The sequence below is a fragment of the Phocoena phocoena genome, chromosome 19, assembly GCF_963924675.1.
Source record: "Phocoena phocoena chromosome 19, mPhoPho1.1, whole genome shotgun sequence".
Taxonomy (NCBI): Eukaryota; Metazoa; Chordata; class Mammalia; order Artiodactyla; family Phocoenidae; genus Phocoena; species Phocoena phocoena.
In genome coordinates, this window is record NC_089237.1 from 10,965,562 (window position 1) to 10,973,284 (window position 7,723).

Here is a 7,723-nt window from a genome sequence, read left to right on the forward strand (position 1 = left end):
TCTCCTGCCCCTGGGGGGATGGCCCTGAATGGTTCATAAGTCTCTCAGGAGGTTCCCTGGTGCCCACAGCAGTGGCCAACTCTGTCACTCATCCTTGCACTCCTCTTTCCCCCTGGACCACTTCACAGATAAACCACCTACCAGCCTCAGGCTCTACCTTTGGGAGAGCCCAGCTGACTCAGGGGCATCTGAGGAGCACACAGCAGGGCTCCCACCCAGGCAGGGGATCAGGGAAGGCCTTCCCAAGGGAGTATCGTTTAAGTTGAGCTCTGAAGCGGGAGTGAGACTTGTCTAGGCAAAGAGGTATTCTAGGTGAGGAAAGGCAGCACGTGCAAAGGCCCCAAGGCAGCAAGGTGTTTGAGAGTGGCAAGAGCAGAGCATTGGATGAGCAGGGGGTGGACATGGAGTTCAGTAGGTCACACTAAAGGGTTTGGACTGCACTAGGGGCATGGGGAGCCACAGAAGGGTTTGGAGCAGGTGACTATTTTACAATGTTGTGTTAGTTTCAGGTATACAGCAAAGTGATTCTGTTTTTAATGTGTATATATATATATTATATATGTTATTACAAATATCGAATATAGTTCCCTGTGCTATACAGTAGGTCCTTGATGTTTATCTATTTTATATATAGTAGTGTGTATATGTTAATCCCAAACTCCTAATTTATCCCTCCCCCAACCCTGCTTTCCCCTTTAGCAACCGTAAGTTTGCTTTCTATGTCTGTGAGTCTATTTCTGTTTTGTAAGTTCATTTGTGTCATTTTTTTAGATTCCACATATAAGTGATATTATATATCTGTCTTCCTCTGTCTGATTTACTTCACTTAGTATGATAATCTCTTGGTCCATCCATGTTGCTGCAAATGGCATTATTTCATTCTTTTTTATGGCTGAGTAATATTCCATTGTATATATGTACCACACCTTCTTTATCCATTCATCTGTGGAATCGATGGACATTTAGGTTTCTTCCATGTCTTGGCTATTGTAAATAGTCCTGCTATGAACATTGGGGTGCATGTTTCTTTTTGAATTAGAGTTTTCTCCAGATACATGCCCAGGAGTGGAGTTTCTGGATCATATGACAGCTCTAATTTTAGGGGTTTTTTTTTGGCTGCACCGTGCGGCATGTGAGATCTTAGTTCCCCATCCAGGGATTGAACCTGTGCCCCCTGCAGTGGAAGCGTGGAGTCTTAACCACTGGGACTGCCAGGGAAGTCCCTATTTGCAGTTTTTAAAGGACCCTCCATACTGTTCTCCATAGTGGCTCCACCAATTTACATTCCCACCAACAGTGTAGGAGGGTGCAGGTGACTATTTTTGGAAGCTTCTTCTGGCCACTCAGTGGAGAATGGATCCAGCACTGGCACCAGAACAGACAGGGAGACCATTTAGGAGGCTGTCCTGGTGACTGGGTGGGATGACGGCTTGGAACAAGGGTGGAGGTGGGGAGAACACCCAAAATTATGCCATGTGCGGAATCAGCACCCATTCTATGTGAAGTCCAAGGCTGACCGTATTTAGCTCTGGCCTCCATGACTGTCCTGGTTGATTTCTCAGGGACCCAGCAGCCTGGTCTCCCCTCCACAGGCCTCTGACACAGCCCTGCTGCCCCCTTTCCTGTCTCCTTATCCCTCAGATCAGTCTGGGGACATTCCCAACACTCAAGCTGTCTCATAACCCCTGGCCTTTAAACAGAAGTGGAGGAGGGACGGCAGTGCTGCCTGTCCGTACCACGTGGAAAGCCGCTCACATGCCTCGTACATGCCCCTTAGTGGCCGGCCAGGGTGCAGGCTGCACATTCTAGTCTTAAACCTAAGACAAGCCACTCGATCTCTGAAGTCTTGGTTTCTTCATCTGTGAAAGAGGGATGTTCTCTGCCTCCTAGGAAATCATGTCAAGGGCACAGCATGGACCAGTGGTGGACCAGTAGTGGGACTGGCACAGAGGTTCTGGGGGTCCAGGAGGGCAGCTCCTGTTCAGGGTGTGGGCTCATCCCCCGACCCCACCCCAAAGTCTTCTCTGACCATAGGTGACCAGGCACTCAGGGGGTGCTTCCAGGGAGGCTGTTGCAGGCCCAGCTCCACCGGCCTGGAGGGGCCAGGCTGCTCGGTCCAGCCACATGCTTTCCAGGTCCTTGGCGGGCTGTGGGTGCCCTGCAGAAGGGGACCCCCATCAGAGTTGGACCAGGCACAGGTGGGAGAGTAACGCAGCAGGGCAGAGACCTGGTCACTGGGAAGCCCACCTTCTAATGGGCAAACTTAGGCCCTGCTGCATGGACAGCTGTCATCCCAGGTGGGGAGCATCATATCTGACCCCATCTGGAGGTACCCAGCCCAGCTGCCCCTTTAAGTGAGGGATGCCTCAGAGAGCTGGGTGGGGGAGCTCAGAGCCTGCTTGGAAGAATTGAGCTCCATTTCGCTGCAGCATCTGGCTTGCAGGCCCCAGTGCTCCCTGGTGGGGCCTCTCCATCGCCGCTCTCTCTCTGTCTCGCACGCATACACACTCCCGTCTCCCTCCTCTCCATCCTTTTATCTCGGCCTCACACTCATAGTATTTGGGTCTGTGAAGTCACCGCTTCCTTCCTGTGACTGCCATTTATAGCTGGCAGTAACGAAAGGCGCCCATTTTTTAAAAAAATTATTTTATTTTATTTTATTTTAGGCTGCGTTGGGTCTTCGTTGCTGCACGCAGGCTTTTCTCTTGCTGCAGCGAGCGGGGGCTACTCTTCGTCGTGGTGTGCAGCCTTCTCATTGTGGTGGTTTCTCTTGTTGTGGAGCACAGGCTCTAGGTGCGTGGGCTTCAGTAGTTGTGGCTCATGGGCTCTAGAGCTCAGGCTCAGTAGTTGTGGCGCACGGGCTTAGTTGTTCCGTGGCGCGTGGGATCTTCCCTGACCAGGGCTCGAACCCGTGTCTCCTGCACTGGCAGGCGGATTCTTAACCACTGCACCACCAGGGAAGCCCAAGGCATCCATTTTACATTCGCTGGGCCCCAGCAGCACTACAGAGACACGGATCCCTTTGTTGCAAATAATTAATTTGGTTCCATATTGCGTAACATCCTAAAAAGCTTTCCAGGGCAAGCTCCCGCCGGCTGGACACTGTGATCTCATCAATATTGCATGGCATCGGGCACTACTGTTATGCGGTTTCATTAATAATTTAATTTGTGGTTTAAATCTGCAGCATTCCCTTTAAAAGGATATAAAGGGAGGGAGAGGCTTTGTGTTGGGGGTGAGCAGATCTTGCAGGGATCCCAAGCCCCAGGAGGGGGAGGGGGCCTTCCAAGCGCGGAACAGCGGGCCCCTCTCTGATTGGCCGCCGGCCACAGCTGCTGATGCTGTTGCTGGAGGGGGGGTGACTGGACCATTCATAGAAATTATTTCTCCAAATCCTGTACTGTTTCCCTTTCTATATCAGCCATGGGGAAAGGGCAGCTCCCGGGAACCCAGACGCTGGCAGAGGGCTGGGGTGGCGGTGGGGGAGGCTTTCACCAGAGACCCTGGGCCCTTCCAGACCAGAGTTGCCACCCGACCCTGAACTCCTGGCTGTGTGGCCTCTTGCAAGTTACCTGCCCTCTCTGAACTCTGGTCACCCCCACTGCCCCATAAAGTCAGTGCCATGATTTCCTGAGAATGAGTGAAGGGCCTCCCAGATCTGAGTCAGCACAGCCTGTGTCACTGTCACCCCCATGTGGCTGTAGGGCAGGTGGCCCCTAGTGACAGGGTGGCTGTCCACAGGACCCCTGCTGGGGACCACAAGTGTCTGAAAGGCCACCATAAGTCTTATTTCTTTATCTGGACCTCACTGCCTCCCGGAGCGGACTTGGGTGATGCCACCAGCCCTGCAGCATATAGACTGGAATTTCGTTTCCAATGAGGGGCCTTCACTGGGGGGTGGGGGTTTGGTTTTGCTCTTTCCAGAGAGGGAAGGGGAGGCCCGTGAGAGCTCTGATTCTGGTGGGGGAGGTGAGAGAAGGGAAGTGAGGAGGGGGAGCAAGCACAGATGGGCCAGAAGAGACACTTGGGCAACCTCCTAACGCTGCCTGGGTGCCTCTGCCTGAGGGCGCTTCAGACCCGCAGGCCCTGGCGAGGCCACTGACTGTCTTGGAAGGCAGGGATTTGTGCATCCGGGGCTATCTTCTGACATTGTTCCAGAGTGATTAAGTTAAGCTTCCTGGGGCCAGCTGGAAAGAGAGGACAAATTGCTTTGTAAAATTGATTTGCTGCCGTAGCATTTACAGCGTGCCCGGGGCATATCCACACTGGCAGGTGCGTTGGTGCCCTTCCCTCCCTCACACAGGGGTCTCACCGGCCATGTGTACACCAGTCACACGCCATGTGTCCAGAACATGACTTGGGCACCACTCACTTCAGTGCGCATGTCTGTGTCCACTCATGGTGGGCTCATGGTGAATCCTCAGTGTCTCAAATGTCCACATGAGGCAATGTCCACCCACAGCTGCAGCCTGCTGGGAGACTTGTCCCAAAGACCCCTGGAGGGGTCCATTTCCGTGGGCAATAGCCATGGGTACCACAGAAGCTAGAGCTGGGATCTAAACATCTGAGACTTGAAGGTTCCCTAAGAAGAGGGGCAGAGCCACTGCTGGACCAGGGTCTCTGGACCCCGGTGGGCCCTTTGCAACACCTGGGCTGCCTTTCTGCATTCCTGGGGAAATAGAACAAGGCAAATATTGTGGTTTTCAAAGAATGTGTGAGCTTGGATTATGGTATGATGAGACCCATGGACCACATAGTTGGCTGCTGAGGGCCATCCAGGGAAGGAGGACATGCTGGGGCCAGGGGTCTATCCAGACAGAAAAACATGGCTGGCATCACCACCTAGATAGAAAAAGGACAGATGGTTCCTTTCTGGCAGGTCTGCTGTGCATTAGAAAGCACATACTTGGGGCTTCCCTGGTGGCGCAGCCGTTGAGAGTCTGCCTGCTGATGCAGGGGACACGGGTTCATGCCCCGGTGCGGGAAGATCCCACATGCTGCGGAGTGGCTGTGCTCCGCAGCGGGAGAGGCCACAATAGTGAGAGGCCCACATACCGCAAAAAAAAAAAAATAACAGAAAGCACATACTTGGTAATGGAGCATCTTGGCCTGGCTGTAGCCCAGGAAACAGGACTCAGGCCCTTGGGCGCCGCTGGTTTCTTTGCCTGCTTCCCAGGCACTCTGGGAGCACTGGCCAGTAGTGTCTAGAGCATCCTCTAGACACTTCTGGGCAGTGGGAAAATGGTCAGGGATCCTGGCAGTGAGAGGCAGCTTCAGCATCATGCCTGGGCCAGAGCCGGCTCCTCCGCTCAGCTGCTGTGTGACCTCAAACAGGTGACTTCACCTCTCTGAACTGTGTCAAGTGTTAAATTAGACAAGACCCATAAAACTCTGAGGATGGTGTTGGTCTACAGAAATAAATTAGTAAAGTTTAGTAAATGCTGATTATGATTTTTTTCGTCTTTCCCTCCCTCAAGATGCTCAGGTACTAGTAACACAGGGGAGTGAAGGAGGGGCTGAGCCAGGGGTCCCGGGGTTAGGGGGCCCCTGCCAAGCCACAGACAAGGCAGGAACGTGGGCCTCTGAGCAACATCTCAGGCTGGGCCCTTGCACAACAGCACCCTCCCCACCTTTTAAATTTTTTAATTTAAAAATGTTTTAAATTGTGATAATATATAAAATATAAATTTTACCATTTTAACCATTTTTAAGTATACAGTTCAGTGGTATTAAGTACCTTCACATTGTTATGCAATCATCTCCAGAACTTTCATCCTCCCAAACTGAAACTCTGTTCCCATGAGACTCTAACTCCCCATCCCTCCTCCCACCATGCCTGGGCACCCATCATTCCACTTTCTGTCTTCATGAATTTGACTCCTTTAGGGGCCTCATATAAGTGAAATCATGCATATTTGTCCCGTAGTGACCGGCTTATTTCACTTAGCATAATGTCCTCAAAGTCCATCCATGTTGTAACAGGTGTCAGAGCTTCCTTCCTTTTCAAGGCTGAATACTACTATTCCATTGTACGGATGGACAACATTTGGTTTACCCACTCACCTGATGATGGACACTTGGGTTGCTTCCACCTTTTGGTGATTGTGGGCGATGCTACTATAAAGATGGGTATACAAATATCTCTCCTAGACGCTGCCTCTACTGATTTTAAATATATACCCAGAAGTGGGAATTTCTGGATCATATGGTCCCCACCCCTCATTACAAATTCAGGAGCTGAGGCTACACAGAGGAGCTCAGAGGCTTGACCAGGGACCCAGCGTCCCCACCGCCCAACCCCTGGCCTCCAGCTCCTCTGTGGCCTATTCCCAGGCCTTCGGGAAGGCTCTCTGGAAGAGGTGAGCTGTGATAGATGCACTGAAGCTGTGATGCTGTCATCATGGGTAGGGGAGTACTGGGCCAGGATGGCAAGTGAACAGTCACCAGCCAGGCATGACTCAGCGCTGGGAAGGTAGCTGTGAAGAGCCAGACGAGGTCTCCCAAGGGGAGAGACAGACCAGGAGCAAGTTCAAAGGCAGCAGTAGGAGCACAGGACCGCAGGCTCTGGTCCCCTCTGCATCTGGGCCTGTCACCCGAGGCACGAGTGGGTGCTATCTGCCCCTGGCGGCCACCTCAGCGTCTGCTGGACCTTTGGGGTTCCCCATACCCCACATGGGAGGCCCAGATGGCTCTCCGTGGCTTGGATGAGGGGGCTCGGCAGGAAGGGGCTTCTGCTTCCATGTCCTCTGTCCCCAGGGCCTGCTTAGCTCTCTGCAGGGTCAGCAGAGCCACCTGGTCTTGGTGGAGATGCCGGGCTTTGCCCTCCCCAGGGCCAGTCCAGCCCCAGAGCGCAGTCGGCCTGGAGAGGCCAGGGACCTGCCCCCAAGGTCTCTTCAATTTCCTGATAAGAACTGAAGGGCTCCTCGCTTCCCAGGGAATCCCCATGCTGACAGGTGGCTCTGGTGACCGTCCTTGGTGTGTTGTCTGAGTGCTTCCATCTCCCGGTACAGGTGGAACCACACTGTCCCCTGTGGCTCGAGGCCTCCTGCAGTCAGTGAATCAAGTCTGAGCGTCACTTCAGCCCAGGGCGTTTCAGAACCCCACACACCAGCCCTTTCTTGTCCCTGTGGCACAGCAACTGGGTCCCCGAGTGACCAAGGTGAAAGAAGGCCTCGATTGACCTGCGGGGGACATACCTTGGGAGGGGAAAAGAAAGGACATGCGTCATTTGTAGTAACTGACATCTCGGGATGCTTGTGACTGTGGTATGACCTAGCGGCCGCCTAGTCCTGCCGTCCTGACTGACGAGGTGGCTGAGGGGTCAGCCCAGCTTCCCATGCTTCGTTCTCCTGGCTTCTGTTTTCCTTTGAGGAAACCGATACCCATCCAACAAGTTTCCTTTCTGCTTAACTTGACCCCAGTTAGGCTTTGCTCTTTGCAACCGGGAGCCTGGCCTGGTGGAGGAGGCTGTTTCAGCTGTTACCAAGCAGCTTATCACTGCATGTGGACGAGGCAGTTGGGAGGAATGGAGGGGGCCTGGGTTTCAGACACAAATGAGGGTCATTGGAGGAAGAGGTGGTGTAGTGGTGTGTGTGTTGGGAAGAGCGCTAAAGGAACTTTCCCACCTCTGAAGGCCATGTGGCTGAACAGTTAGAAGCACAGCTTTGCCTACACGCCCCCCGCCCTCCACCTCCCCCCACAAGCCTGGGTTTGGATCCTAGTG